General features: G+C 50.7%; 1 long non-coding RNA gene across 1 annotated transcript; it reads left to right on the plus strand.

Annotated features, from left to right (window-relative positions):
* The first annotated feature begins 1862 nt into the window (after positions 1-1862).
* LOC131515170 (uncharacterized) lies at positions 1863-6480 on the plus strand. The gene is made up of 3 exons (XR_009263489.1): positions 1863-2100; positions 2888-2982; positions 4679-6480. It is a non-coding gene; the product is annotated as an uncharacterized LOC131515170 (long non-coding RNA).
* Positions 6481-12994: the final 6514 nt, after the last annotated feature.

The following is a 12994-nucleotide window of genomic DNA, read 5'->3' on the forward strand; positions in this document are numbered from 1 at the left end:
TAGTGCTAGGATTATTAGCGCTAAAAAGAAAACCGCAGGCCCAAGGTGGAGTCACTTGCCTCCAGTCCTGCAAACCAAGACTTAATTGCAGTTTCAAACTTTCCGGGAGTGGAATTTGAAGCCAGTCAATCTGGAATTTTCTGGCCAGTATCAGTGAGGTAATGGGTTACCTGGGCCCTTTCCAGTCCACCCCTGCCCCCAAAGGAGATGACCTAATGTGCGTGATAAGACCCCTTGCCCTTCCCAAGGTGACCTTGCCTGAAAGCATCTTTTCTTTTGCAAATAACTTCTTGCTTCCCTCTGTTCTATAAAAACGTTCCTGCCGGGAGCCGATCCGTCCAGCCTTCCTGATGGCACAGCCCGGGTGGTTGGCGGAAGGGCAACGCACGGCGACCCTCCGAATGGGCAGCTACTGGTATCCCTCCTGTTACTCATCACGGCCATCCCCATGGTCCAACTGGCATTGATGATTCAAAATAAACCCATGGGGCAAACTCGGGGATATTTTCTGGGGATGACCCCCAGTACAAAAAAGCAACCTTTTATCTAGCCGGTGCCATCCCCGCTTGCCCGTCCCCTAAAGGAAAGATAGCCCCATATGTTTCCCAGCCAGGGAGAGGGGCAAATGGGTTCGAGAGCCCCACTCCGGCCACAAAGGAATGTATCTATGGATACAAGTTACTCCAACCCCTAGGCCCACTCGGCCCCCAGGAGGCATTCCAGATGGTAACTGGACCTGGTGGGTTAAGGTACAGAATGGTCCATTAGTTCCCAGGTATACATTGTCTCTCTGGGAGCGCATAAGGCGTGGGTTCCCAGGGCCCTCTTGGCTCTTTCCCGGCACCCCAGACCAAAGCGAATACTTTTGTTCCTTGTACCGCAAATTGTTCGAAGGAACAGTTGAACAATTAAGAAGTCCTGTCCCTGTCAATGTTCCACTTGAGGTGTTGAGAGCTGGATGGCCTTTCATGAAGATAGCAGAGCAAACGCTTTATGAACTATAAGTAAATGTAGATACATAACGAAAGTAGTATGAAGAAATTAATACGCAAAGGGGAGGAGGGAATGTTACAAAGAAATAACCATGAGGTTCCTTAATGGGTGATGACACAAAGGAGCATTTTTAGAATTAGGTAAAGCCAAGAAACATAGATGATGCACGCCACAAGAGATAATGCACGTAATGCCACGCTTGCCACAATAAAGCGGCCTGTCTAACACGCTGTCGTCTGTGTGCATTTGTTATTTTTGCCGACGCCGTTCATCCTTCGGGATCCCCTGGACCTGCTGGGGCTGGACTCCGGCACCTTCCATTTTGACGTTTATTTATTTTTGAGACAGAGAGAGACAGAGCATGAACGGGGGAGGGGCAGAGAGAGAGGGAGACACAGAACCGGAAGCAGGCTCCAGGCTCTGAGACATCAGCCCAGAGCCCGACGCGGGGCTCGAACTCACGGACCGCGAGATCGTGACCCGAGCTGAAGTCGGATGCTTAACCGACTGAGCCACCCAGGTGCCCCATTTTGGACAACTCCTTGGAGCACGTCTCTCCTGGCCGGATGGAATGCTGCCCAATTCACGAATCACTTAATAAAGCCAAGTAGATCTTTAAATTTTACCTCTTGAGTTTTGTTTTTTAATGCTCGCTACCGTGTGTTAACCGCTAGGCACTTTTCCTACGTTAGTTCTTACAACCCAGAGGGGTGGGAGCAGCGTAAAGAAACTGAATGGCTTCTTGAATAAAACCGAGGTGCTTCTGCAGGGTTCGTGGGAAGGGTCCCTCCCCAATACCCAGTGTGAGAAGAGGCTCCTGGCTCTCACAATGGCTCAGTCTTATCTCCTAGTATTTTCTTTTCCTCAGGAGCGGTGGATCAGAAGAATCCTCTGCAGATTCCTAGACCCTGCAAGCTTAGAGCTTCAGGAGATCTGGAGGGGAGCCTCTGAAAGCTGGTCAGTGACAGCGCGTGGAGAAACACGACCGAGGGCTCCTGTCCCCAGTTCCTGGTGTCACCGCCAGGCCAGCTTCTGAACATTCTGCTTGCCACAGTTGGGCCACACTTGGATCTTCGAGGCTTCTGTTAAGTTCCCACTGCGTGGAAGGTAGGAGCTAGAGGATTTAATTAAAGGAGTATATAAAAGGAATAACGCTCTGCTAAGCAGCAGCTTCCCCGAGATCTGAATCTGGCTCTCTTTCTCTAAGAGCCGTGCTTTCTTTATTTCATGTTGCCACAATTAGGACTTCTTCCATGTAAATACGTATCTTTCCTACTTCAAGTATGGAGCAGGTAATATGGTCTAATGTATAAGAGAACACAGCAGGAGGCAAGAGACCCAGCTACATTATTTCCTGAAATTCTAGAAAGTCCTAGAAACCTCACCCGGTCCCTACATGGACAGAGTATGGAAAGGTAAAAATGCAAACATCGCTGGCTTGAGTCCCAGGTTTCCGGAAGAGGCTGCAAAGGCCTAGCATCGAGCCAGAACCTCATATGCCCAGAGTTCTCAAAGTCCAGAAATGACGGTCACACACAGGGCTTCCCTGTTGACTATGAGGAACAGAAACTGTGAGCTCAGACAGATTGAAGTCAGAGGAGGGGGGAAGCTGGCCCTTAGTTACCCCGCACCCGTGTGGGCCGGTGTTGTGTAGGCAGTCCATATACACCGTATCCAGGGCGGTGCCTGTGTGGGTAGGGGGGTCCTCAGTGGGCGTCCTGTGGAGGGTTTCCTGGCAGGCAGGTCTGTGATGCCTCACACAGTACAAGCAATCTTCTCTATGGCAGTAAACTTGCCATGTTTTTTTCACTTACCAAAATAATGAAAAAAAAAAAAAAAAAGGAAAAGAGGACACGGTCGTCCTGCTTATGAACTAACACACTTAATTACACAGGTTTTCTTCTGGAAATGGGGATAATGAGGACCATGTTGTCCATCGGGGACAGCTATTGTGATGACAAGAGGCAATTTCCGAGGAGTACTTGGGGGGTGAGTACGTGTTTTATAAACATAGATGTGTGACCGGGCTCCTGGGTGGCTCAGTCGGTCAGACCCCTGACTCTTGATTTCGGCTCAGGTCACGGTCTCAGTTCATGGGATCGAGCCCCATGGTGGGTTCTGCGCTGACAGCACAGAGCCTGCTTGGGATTTTCTCTCATCCCTCAGGACTGTTGGTGGGGGGGCCCCTCAAGATAAGGGAAGGCAACCTGAGCCGAAGTCGGACGCTTAACCGACTGAGCCACCCAGGCGCCCCTCTCTAAATAAACTTAAAACACACACACACACACACACATTCAAAACATAGATGTGTTGTTACGTCCTGCTGCCCATCTATTGCAGCCCAACACCTGCCTTACATGGATTCCAGCTACGTAACACACATTAGTTTGATTGCTTTAGTAATTTAAAGAATGCAGTAAATGAGTAAGCCAAGAAACTCGGGAGTTCAGTGAGAACCGGGGACACTCAGAGGCCAGTGCACCGTCTGGAATATGGATGTGTACTTTCTTGCCTCCTTAGCTCTTCAGGTCCTACCTGTAATCCATCCATTGTGCTGCCCCCAAGGCTTGAATGCTTTGAGATCAGCAGCCCCTGCCCCCACGCACTTTTCTCCTGGGTCACTGTTCTCATACTGATGAGGGAGAGTGGGGCAAGCTGAGGACAGAGGACAGACTAACAGCACCCAGCGCCTCAGGTGGGATGTATGTGTGATGTTCCTTGGACTCTCCTGGCTGCCCAAGAGCAGGGGAAAGGAAAGAAAGCAAATGTTTGACTGATGGAGATCATCGTCATACAGGACAGGGGGCTCCTTCAGTTTACGGAGAACTTAGTAAACTGCAAGAAAGAGGCAATCTAGGGGCGCCTGGGGGGCTCGGTTGGTTGAGGGTCCAGCTTAGGCTCAGGTCATGATCTCGCAGTTCGTGGGTTCGAGCCCCGTGTCGGGCTCTGTGCTGACAGCTCAGAGCCTGGAGCCTGCTTCAGATTCTGTGTCTCCCTCTCTTTGCCCCTTCCCCGCTCATGCTCTGTCCCTCTCTGTCTCTCAAAAATGAATAAACGTTAAAAAAAATGTTTTTTTTTAAAACGAGGCAATATTATCCACAGAAACCTACAGACTCCATTTCCTGAAGCCCTAATATCACCCTCACCAAGATGTAAGGGGGTTTAACTGCTGGCCATGGTGGTGTGGGAAAGAAAGGCAAATGAAAAATTAAATTCCCTTACTGCCTACAGCCCAGCTACAAGTCCTTGAAACAGGCAGAGTGACCTTCCTCTAGGAGCTCAGCTGGCTCGTTGATAACTTTGCTGGGGGGCAAAAGGGAATCTTGGCTTAACCTTAGCCTGACCCCCAGGATCCCATGAGTCTACTTTAACTAACATATAAAAACTCATTTTGGAAACCTCCTTTATCTCAACTCCCCCAGGATACATGCCGGCAATCATAATCCAAGCTTATGGCCCCTGGTATACATCTGAAGGGTCTCATGACTGAGGTTTTACTAAACGGTAATAAATGGTGTTTTCAAGGTCCTGGAAACCTTGCTTCCAAAATGCCTTCGAGACTTGCTCTGTCCCTAACCCCCTCCCAACTTGAGGGTATATCATGAGTCACTCACCACAACCCCAGTGCAGCTCTTTCTGCCCACGGGTCCTGTCCCTGTGCTTTAACAAAATCACCTTTTTGCAGCAAAGACATCTTCAAGAATTCTTCCTTGGCCGTCGGCTCCGGACCCCACCATCACCCCAAAGCCCCATCAGTACTGTTCCTCCAGAAGTCACAAAGAAATGGCTTCACGGGCAAGAAATCTTCATTTTGCTTGGCAGTTCAGGAGTTTCCTAGGCATAAACGGTAAAGGATATCATTTATGATAAAGGATAAAGACATAAAGGATAAAGGAAATAGAGGCATCACTAGTTTGCATTCTATACTGAAATTGGAGCCACAACCCTCACTAAACACTAGACACTAAACCCAACCCCTGCAAGGCGAGAGGGAACTGGGTAATCACAGGATGCCAAACTGTCACCCACGGATCGCCCACTGCTGGTCACAGGGAAGAAGAGGCCGACACGCTTTGTGAGTATAGACAGCTTTCTCCTACCATGGTGTTCTTAGGGGCTTCAGGGGAAAAATGAAGCCAGTGGAGGGCAGGGGGTCCTGGGCCAATGGAGGGCAGGGTTTCCTGGGCCAAAGGCATTTAGGAAACGTGTGAATCCGACAAGGTTAATTTTTTTCTGCAGCTCTTTTGAGAGCCTTTATGAAGCTCATGTGAACTGTGATGGCGTAAAAGTTAATCCATGGAGCAGTTACCAAATGTCCTTAACCAGAGAGCCCTTTGGAAGGAGCATCTCGTGGGACTGGCGGTCTAGGGGCTCCAGGCCCCGTGCCCGGCCGCCAGGGTGTGCCGATGGAAGAAACCAGACCTGCCAGTCAGGTGAACAAATCCTGCCACTTTTTATTTAGCTGCCTGCATTTGGAAAGTTTTTAAAACTGCCTAGGCCTCGGTTTTTAATCTATACATGGAGCCAATATCGCACCAGATATGCAGTTGAGTTTCTGTGCCTACCTGCGAGCCCCCGTCTGCTGCTGCTCCGTTTTCTAATCAGTGAGGGGCTGTAAATGTTGGAGAAAGGTGGGGGGGTGGATCTCAACTTCTCTCATACAATGGTTTGGCTCTGAGTGTGGTGAAAACACCCTGTGGGGACAAGTTGCTCTGGGAAAAAGGACTGAGGCTGCCTCCCCTTTGACCTCACGCTTCCCTGTCGCTTCTTCCTTCCAGCTGGTCTCTTGGCTCAGCCAGAGGGCCCTTGAGGGCAAAGCATCTCCTGGTGGAACCGAAACTACCCCTTCGAGCATCAGGACGGAGCTGAGCCAGCAGGACCAGCCGGGATCACTGGGAGACAAGCTGCCTTTGGCCTTCACTGCCCACCTGCACAGACCCACCTGTGCCCCACGTTCTCCTCGAATACACCTGCAAGTATTTTCGGCACTTTGGAGACAGTCCTTGAGACGCCAGTCCGCCGTCTTCCCGGAGCTGGCCTCCCTGAAATCAGGCCCTTTCCTGTTTCTCCATCACTCCTTTCCCTGCCTTTGGGTTTTGCCAGCAGCGAGTGGGCGGACCTGGTGTGTTTGGGGCCCTGGGCCCCGGCTACAGCCACATCCACAGAAGGGGTAGCTCACGTGGCTGACTGCAGACAGTCCTTCTTCTCTGTGCAGCAGGACGGAGCGGCCACGGGATGAGCTCTTGGGTGGTGACGGCAGCAGCCTGCAAAGCCCCCTGGTCTGCTCCGAAGCTGGCCGAGACTCTACCTTTTGTGTTGGTAGAAAAGGAAGCTGTGGGGAGGGCCTCCCAGTGACTAAACCCAGGATAATCTGAGTATCAGAAAGAACAAAGCCTGACTGCAGGACCCTTAAGGGAAAACCAAAGGATGTAAAGGAAGACCACAGAATGGGAGAAATTTGTTGCAAGTCATATATCTGATAAGGAACTATTTTTTTTTAATTTTTTTTTTAACCTTTATTTATTTTTGAGACAGAGAGAGACAGAGCATGAACGGGGGAGGGTCAGAGAGAGAGAGGGAGACACAGAATCTGAAACAGGCGCCAGGATCTGAGCCGTCAGCACAGAGCCCGACGCGGGGCTCAAACTCACGGACCGCGAGATCATGACACAAGCCGAAGTCGGCCGCTTAACCGACTGAGCCACCCAGGTGCCCCATAAAGAACTATTTAAAGAATAACTTACAACCTTGTAATACAAAGACAGCCCAATTAAGTAACAAGCAAAGGACCGAATAGAGGTTTCTCCAAAGAAGACACACAAATGGCCAATAAGCTCACGAAACTTATTAGCCATCAGGGAAATGATAAAACCACCATGAGACCCCCCCCTTCACACTCTCCAGAAAGGCCACAGTCAAGAGAGTGGAACACAACAGGTGTCGGGCAGGATGTAGAGGGACGGGAACCCCCACTCGCGGCCGCTAGGAGTGCAAAGTGGCTTGACTGCTTTGGAAAACAGCCTGGCCATCTTCCCGGGGTGAAACACGGGGTTGCCACATGACTCAGCCACCCCACCCCCAGATACACACCCAAGAGAACTGAAAACATATGTCCACACAGCACTTGTGTCCAAATGCTCATAGCAGCATTGTAAATAACAGCCGAAGAGTGAAATCAACCCAAATATTGGGTCAACTGAGGAACAGATAAATAAACTGTGGACTAGCCATGCGATGGAATATTACTCAGCAATAAAACGAAACGAAGTCCTGACACGCGCTACGACGTGGATAGATCTAGCAAGCACAGTGCTTATGAAGGAGCCAGGCACCCGGACCGCACGCAGTATGAGGCCACGTATATGATGTGCACAGAGTGGGCTCATCCAGGGAGACAGGAAACAGACTAGCGGCCGCCTGGGGCTGCGAGGCTTGGGGCAGGGCCATGCACTCTTCTTCCGGGTGGAAACCGTCCAATATTGGTCGTACAGATGGTGGGATAACTCTGTGAATGTGCTAAAAACCACTGAATTGTACACTTTAAAGGCAGACATTGCATATGTGAGTTGCATCCCGGTAAAGTTATTTTAAAAAACTTAGCAACAAACAAAAACCTTAAAAAAGGCACAGAGGGGCGCCTGGGTGGTGCAGTCGGTTAAGTGTTCGACTTCAGCCAGGTCACGATCTCGCGGTCCGTGAGTTCGAGCCCCGCGTCAGGCTCTGGGCCGATGGCTCGGAGCCTGGAGCCTGTTTCCGATTCTGTGTCTCCCTCTCTCTCTGCCCCTCCCCCGTTCATGCTCTGTCTCTCTCTGTCCCAAAAATAAATAAAAAAAAAAAAGTTGGAAAAAAAAAAAAAAGGCACAGAAAGAAAAGCCAACAAAATAAAAACCTGAAACTCCTTTGCCATAATTCGTGCGCCAACTCTTCCGGTAACTAAAGGGAAAGAAGCGTTTACCCATATGAACTACTTCAGACAGCCCTAGTGACGGAGGAGAGCTCTTGTCCTCAGAAGGAGTTCGGCTAATAGATATGGAAGAGTGGTGGAACGAAAAGAACACCAGTTTGCAATCCCGACTGCAGTGACGGATTCAGACAGAAGGCAGCACAGAACTCTAGTCATTTGGTAAATAAATGGGAGCCAGATCTTCCCAGGGATTGTTCGCTGTGTGAAAGGGGAAATGTAAATTTACAAGGAGGGATCCAGGAGATTCCACTTAGCGTCACCATCAGAAGGACTGTAACTTTCTGCCTCCCGGTGTGATGCTTCAAGTAAACAGCTGGTGAAGGGTCCACCCACATCTGGAACCTGAATCCCATCAAGCCTGGGAATGCAAGGATTAAGGCATGTAATCCAGGGACACTCTCAGGAAGTAATCAAACATGTCTAGCAGGTGCGACATGCAATAGAACAGCCGGCAATGGAATCCCTCTCCCACGAGACCCTGGCGTGAGGAAAAAGGAACTCGAAATATCACCAGAGCCACACGCAGGACTTGAAGTTTTTAGTGACTACATTCAAGCTGTAAAGGAAATAGGTGGGGTTAATTTTAGTGATATAGTCCGGCCGAATATCCAAAATATGATTTCAATGTGTAATCAGTATAAAATTATTATTGAAGTACTTTATTTTCATATGAAGTCCTCAAAATCTGGTGAGTATTTTACACTTATGATTCATTTCAATTCAGATGGTAAGTTTTCTTTTTTTAATTTTTTTAGTAATCTCTATACCCAATGTGGGGCTTGAACTCAAGAGCCTGAGATCAATAGCCACGCACTCCTCTGACGAAGCCAGCCGGGCGCTCCCCAGATGCTAAATTTTCATTAGCAATATTTAATACATTTTTTTTAAATGTTTATTTTTGAGAGAGAGAGACACAGAGTGTGAGCAGGGGAGGGGCAGAGAGAGAGGGAGACACAGAATCAGAAGCAGGTGCAAAGCTCCGAGCTGTCGGCACAGAGCCCGACGCGGGGCTCAAACTCACAAACCGTGAGATCGTGACCTGAGCCGAAGCCGGACGCTCAACCGACTGAGCCCCCTGGGTGCCTCTTCATTAGCAATATTTGATCTGTATTTACATTTCATAGAATTCATCGTTTAAAAATTATATTTACGTAACCAAGTTATTTCAGGCATATGGCAAAAAGTTTCCAAAACTGAATCGAGTAACCCCTAAAATCATTTTCCTTTAACGTTTGGGTTCGCGCTGGCAATACTGGTGAATCTTTTTTAGGAGAATTTACTTTGAAGCAAAAGCATATCAGTTGCAAAATACATCAGCTCAGTGTAGGTGAACCGGCCTCCTCCCGCTTCAGCTCAGTTGTGTTAGCACTGAGTTCAAAGGGTAGTGTTTGCAGTTAATTCATATAATTGCTGTAAATTCCTGTTAACACGTTTTACCTATTTTTTCATGTTAGAAAAATTCGTAAAATCAGCATATGGATTTGTGTTCCAAAGATTTGGATTGCAAATACATTTCCCTGCCTGCCTAGCAAGGTCACCAATAAGCTCTTTTCCCCCTTTTTTCCCCTCAAAGATTTTACTTTTCAGCAGTCTCTACACCCGACGTCGGACCCGAACTCACTACCCTGAGACCCCCGATGTCAGACCCGAACTCACTACCCCGAGATCAAGAGCCACCCGCTCTGCCGACTGAGCCAGCCAGTTGCCCCCGAAAAGCTCTTAAATGGTGTTGTTAAGCTTCACGTTGAGCTCTTCCATGCACACTGATATTAATGAGAAAACATAAATCCCACTCCATTTGTTGTCTTTGATTATTGAGTATTTGGCGAGAGAATCTTAAGCAGGTTCTATGCTCAGCATGGAGCTGGATGCAAGGCTCGATCCCACGACCCTGGGATCATGACCTGAGCCGAAATCAAGAGTCAGATGCCCAACCGACTCAGATGCCCAGGGGTCCGTCCCTCGAGAAATTCTTGGACTGCAGGTAAAGGACTCTTTCGTGACTCAGCCAACAAGCACTGGCAGACATCATTCTGTTCCTTGTCCTTTGTTTCTTTCCAGGGTCTTTGAAACTGATGATGCTTCATGGTATTTGCACAATTTAAAAACTCTGTGACTTTCTTCCTAGTGTGTGCTTCAGAAGACTGAATACAATATTTTCACAATGTATCACACAATGTAACACACAAAGCCCTAAGAGGAACATCAGGATGGGGTTTAAAATTCCAGTAAGTCCCAGTTCGCAGCTAACATAGCTAGAGCACCGTCTGTTGTGACACACATCAGCTTGTTCACCTCTAGCCACACTCAGGACTCAAAAACACCCTCTCCCTGGCTTTATTTTTCAGGCCACGAATTGGCAACGTTTGTTTCCACATTTGAAATTCTGTTCTGTATTTTCTATGTTGTTTCATACTACAGTTGCATAATGTGTTTTAGATCAGCCCATTAGGTGTTACCGTTTTTAAGCTAAATGATGTTCCATGGGGTGCTTTGGGTGGCTCAGTCGGTTGGGTTTCCGACTTCGGCTCAGGTCGTGATCTCACGATTTGTGGGCTCGAGCCCCGCGTCGGGCCCTGTGCTGACAACTCAGAGCCTGGAGCCCGCTTTGGATTCTGTGTCTCCCTCTCTCTCTGTCCCTCCCCCGCTCTCTCTCTCTCTCTCTCTCTCTCAAAAATAAACATTAAAAAAAATGACGTTCCGGCAGTGGAAGATTTTGTGTCTATTCTGAGTACATAATACTGGCTGAGCATATTGTCATGAATATGAATTGTCTGTATCAAGATCCACAGTGTGGCCCTTCCTTGCTGTGTTCCACCCGTGGTCGGTGGCTCGTTTCCCCAAGACACACGGCGGATTCTCGCCTCTGATGTGCCGTGAACGTTTCCTCCTGGTCATGGCCCAGGGTCGCCTCTTGTTTTCCCTGCATGGCCCCCAGCAAGCTCCACGAGCTTTCCACGATGGTGCCTCTTGTCCGCCTGGAGCTGGCGGTGGGGAACTTGAATTTCAAGGGCTTTGTCTGGACTTCAGCAGACACACTGTCTTTTCTCTTTTTCCTTTTTTTCCCTAAATGTGATCTCAGTGCCGGAGGTGAAAATCGCCAGGTGAACCGAGGCACATCTGACCTGAACTCCCCGGGAGGGTCGTACCGTCACACGGATGAGTCAGGGACGTGAAAACACAGAGCGAGCTCAGCTCAGTTCTGTAGGAATCTTCCACAAAGTGGGTCGAAGTTCGCCGCTCACCACGGTTAGGTGTGTTTGCTTGACCTCAGAGCAACTTCCACGTGGGCCACACCGCTCAGGTCTGGAAGGCCGTCCTAGGCAGCATATCTGAAAGCTAATATTTGGCTTATCCTCATCCCGTATCCCTGGCCTCGTGCTACACATAAGAAGATGCGGTTTTACCGGATTCCCTGGCCAAACTCTAGTGCCGCTGAATGATTAACCTTAAGGGGACATTGCCTGTGGTGGCAGTAAGTTGCTCTGGATGTTTCTGCCAAGGGAACAGGACACCTCCTGGGTCCCGTGGCCTTGCACGCGGGGTGCGGGAGGCCCCTGCGCTTCTGTGAGGTCTCCCCGAGGGAAGGACCCCCGGTGGGTCCTCACGCCCGTCAGAAAGGCCCAGGCTCGAATTCGAACCCCTGACTTCCAGATGCCAAAGTGCACGAGTGCGTCTGCTTTCATGCAGCCCGGGTACTATGTGTTGAAATCGCTTCCCAGGGACTTTTGGGGCAGGTGGGGAGGAGGAGGAGGAAGGGCAGTATTTCTAAGGGAGACGTGGCTCGGACCTCACGGGCCCCCCCCCCCCCGCCCCGTCTCTGTGCTGTTCCCCACTCTCTTGCTGTCAGCATCGCCCACATCCATGAGATGTCCAGTGTTGTGCCTGGGGTTCAGGTCAACACAATCGGGGACTCTGCCCTGCTCGCACACCAGTGGGAGAGGCAGGTGGGGCAGGGGGGGCGGGGGGGATAGATCTGGCAGGTCGTGCTGAGTGCCAGAGGGAGTCCCATGAGGTGACGGGGCAGGGCACAGCAGACCGGGGCTCCGTCTGTCCCGTTCACAGCTGGAGGCTGTGCGAGGCGGTGGGCAGTCTGGCGCAGGTGTGTTGGGCGAGGGGTGGCCCAGCCCCCTGGCACCTCCTGGTGGCCTCAGGGTGGTTCTCCCTGACCTGCTTGGGGGAGGGGGGCGAAGGGAGGGCACAGTAAGTGCCAGTCACGGATACACGCCCTGTTTTCTCCAGCAGCCGCACCCGTGGGCGACCCTCAGCCCAAATGCATTGAAAATGCACAGTTTCTGACCCAGAAACTCTCGGCCAAGGGGCACGATGGGCTGAGGGTTTGTGTCCTCAGGTCCATACTTTGAAGCCCTACCCCCCTGAGGTGACGGTATTTGGAGGGGGGGGCCTTTGGAGGGGATTAGGTTGAGGTGAGGTCATGGAGGTGGAGCCCCTTAAAGGAAGATACTAGAACCTTCTGTGAGCCAGGAGGTGGGTCCCACCAGACAGGGACGTGCTGGCGCCCTGACCTCAGACTTTTTGGGCTCCTGAACGACGAGGAACGAAGGCTCCTTGTGTCCGCCCCAGTCAGGTGTTTTGTTAGGGCCTGAGCTGACCAGGATGGGAGGGAAGGAGACCCAGCGGCCAGTGACCCAGGATTCTCGAGTCCTGCCATGCGGTCCTACGGATGGTGCCCTGTTAGGATAGCGGTGTGGGCGACTGAGGGACGGTCACGGCACCGGGGGACCGGGGTGGGGGGGGATGTCCTGGCCTGGGCAGCCGACACCGGCCCTGCAGCGAGGGGCTTTTCTGCCCTTGTTGGACTGGAGATTGTGGGAGGTAGGTGCCAGCAGCCAGCAGAACTCCCTCCCTTGGTGGCCGGGGACTCACCAGCAAAGCATTTCCTTCCTTTCTCTGTGCCCTTGGGCTCTGCGGAAGGATGCTTCCCCAGGCGACACAAATGCTCCAGCTGACCCGTCAGATGCCTCGCATAACCCACAGACCCCAGGCGTCACCTTCCAGTGATCTCAGCTGGTGAAC

This window comes from Neofelis nebulosa, chromosome 6, assembly GCF_028018385.1.
Source record: "Neofelis nebulosa isolate mNeoNeb1 chromosome 6, mNeoNeb1.pri, whole genome shotgun sequence".
Taxonomy (NCBI): Eukaryota; Metazoa; Chordata; class Mammalia; order Carnivora; family Felidae; genus Neofelis; species Neofelis nebulosa.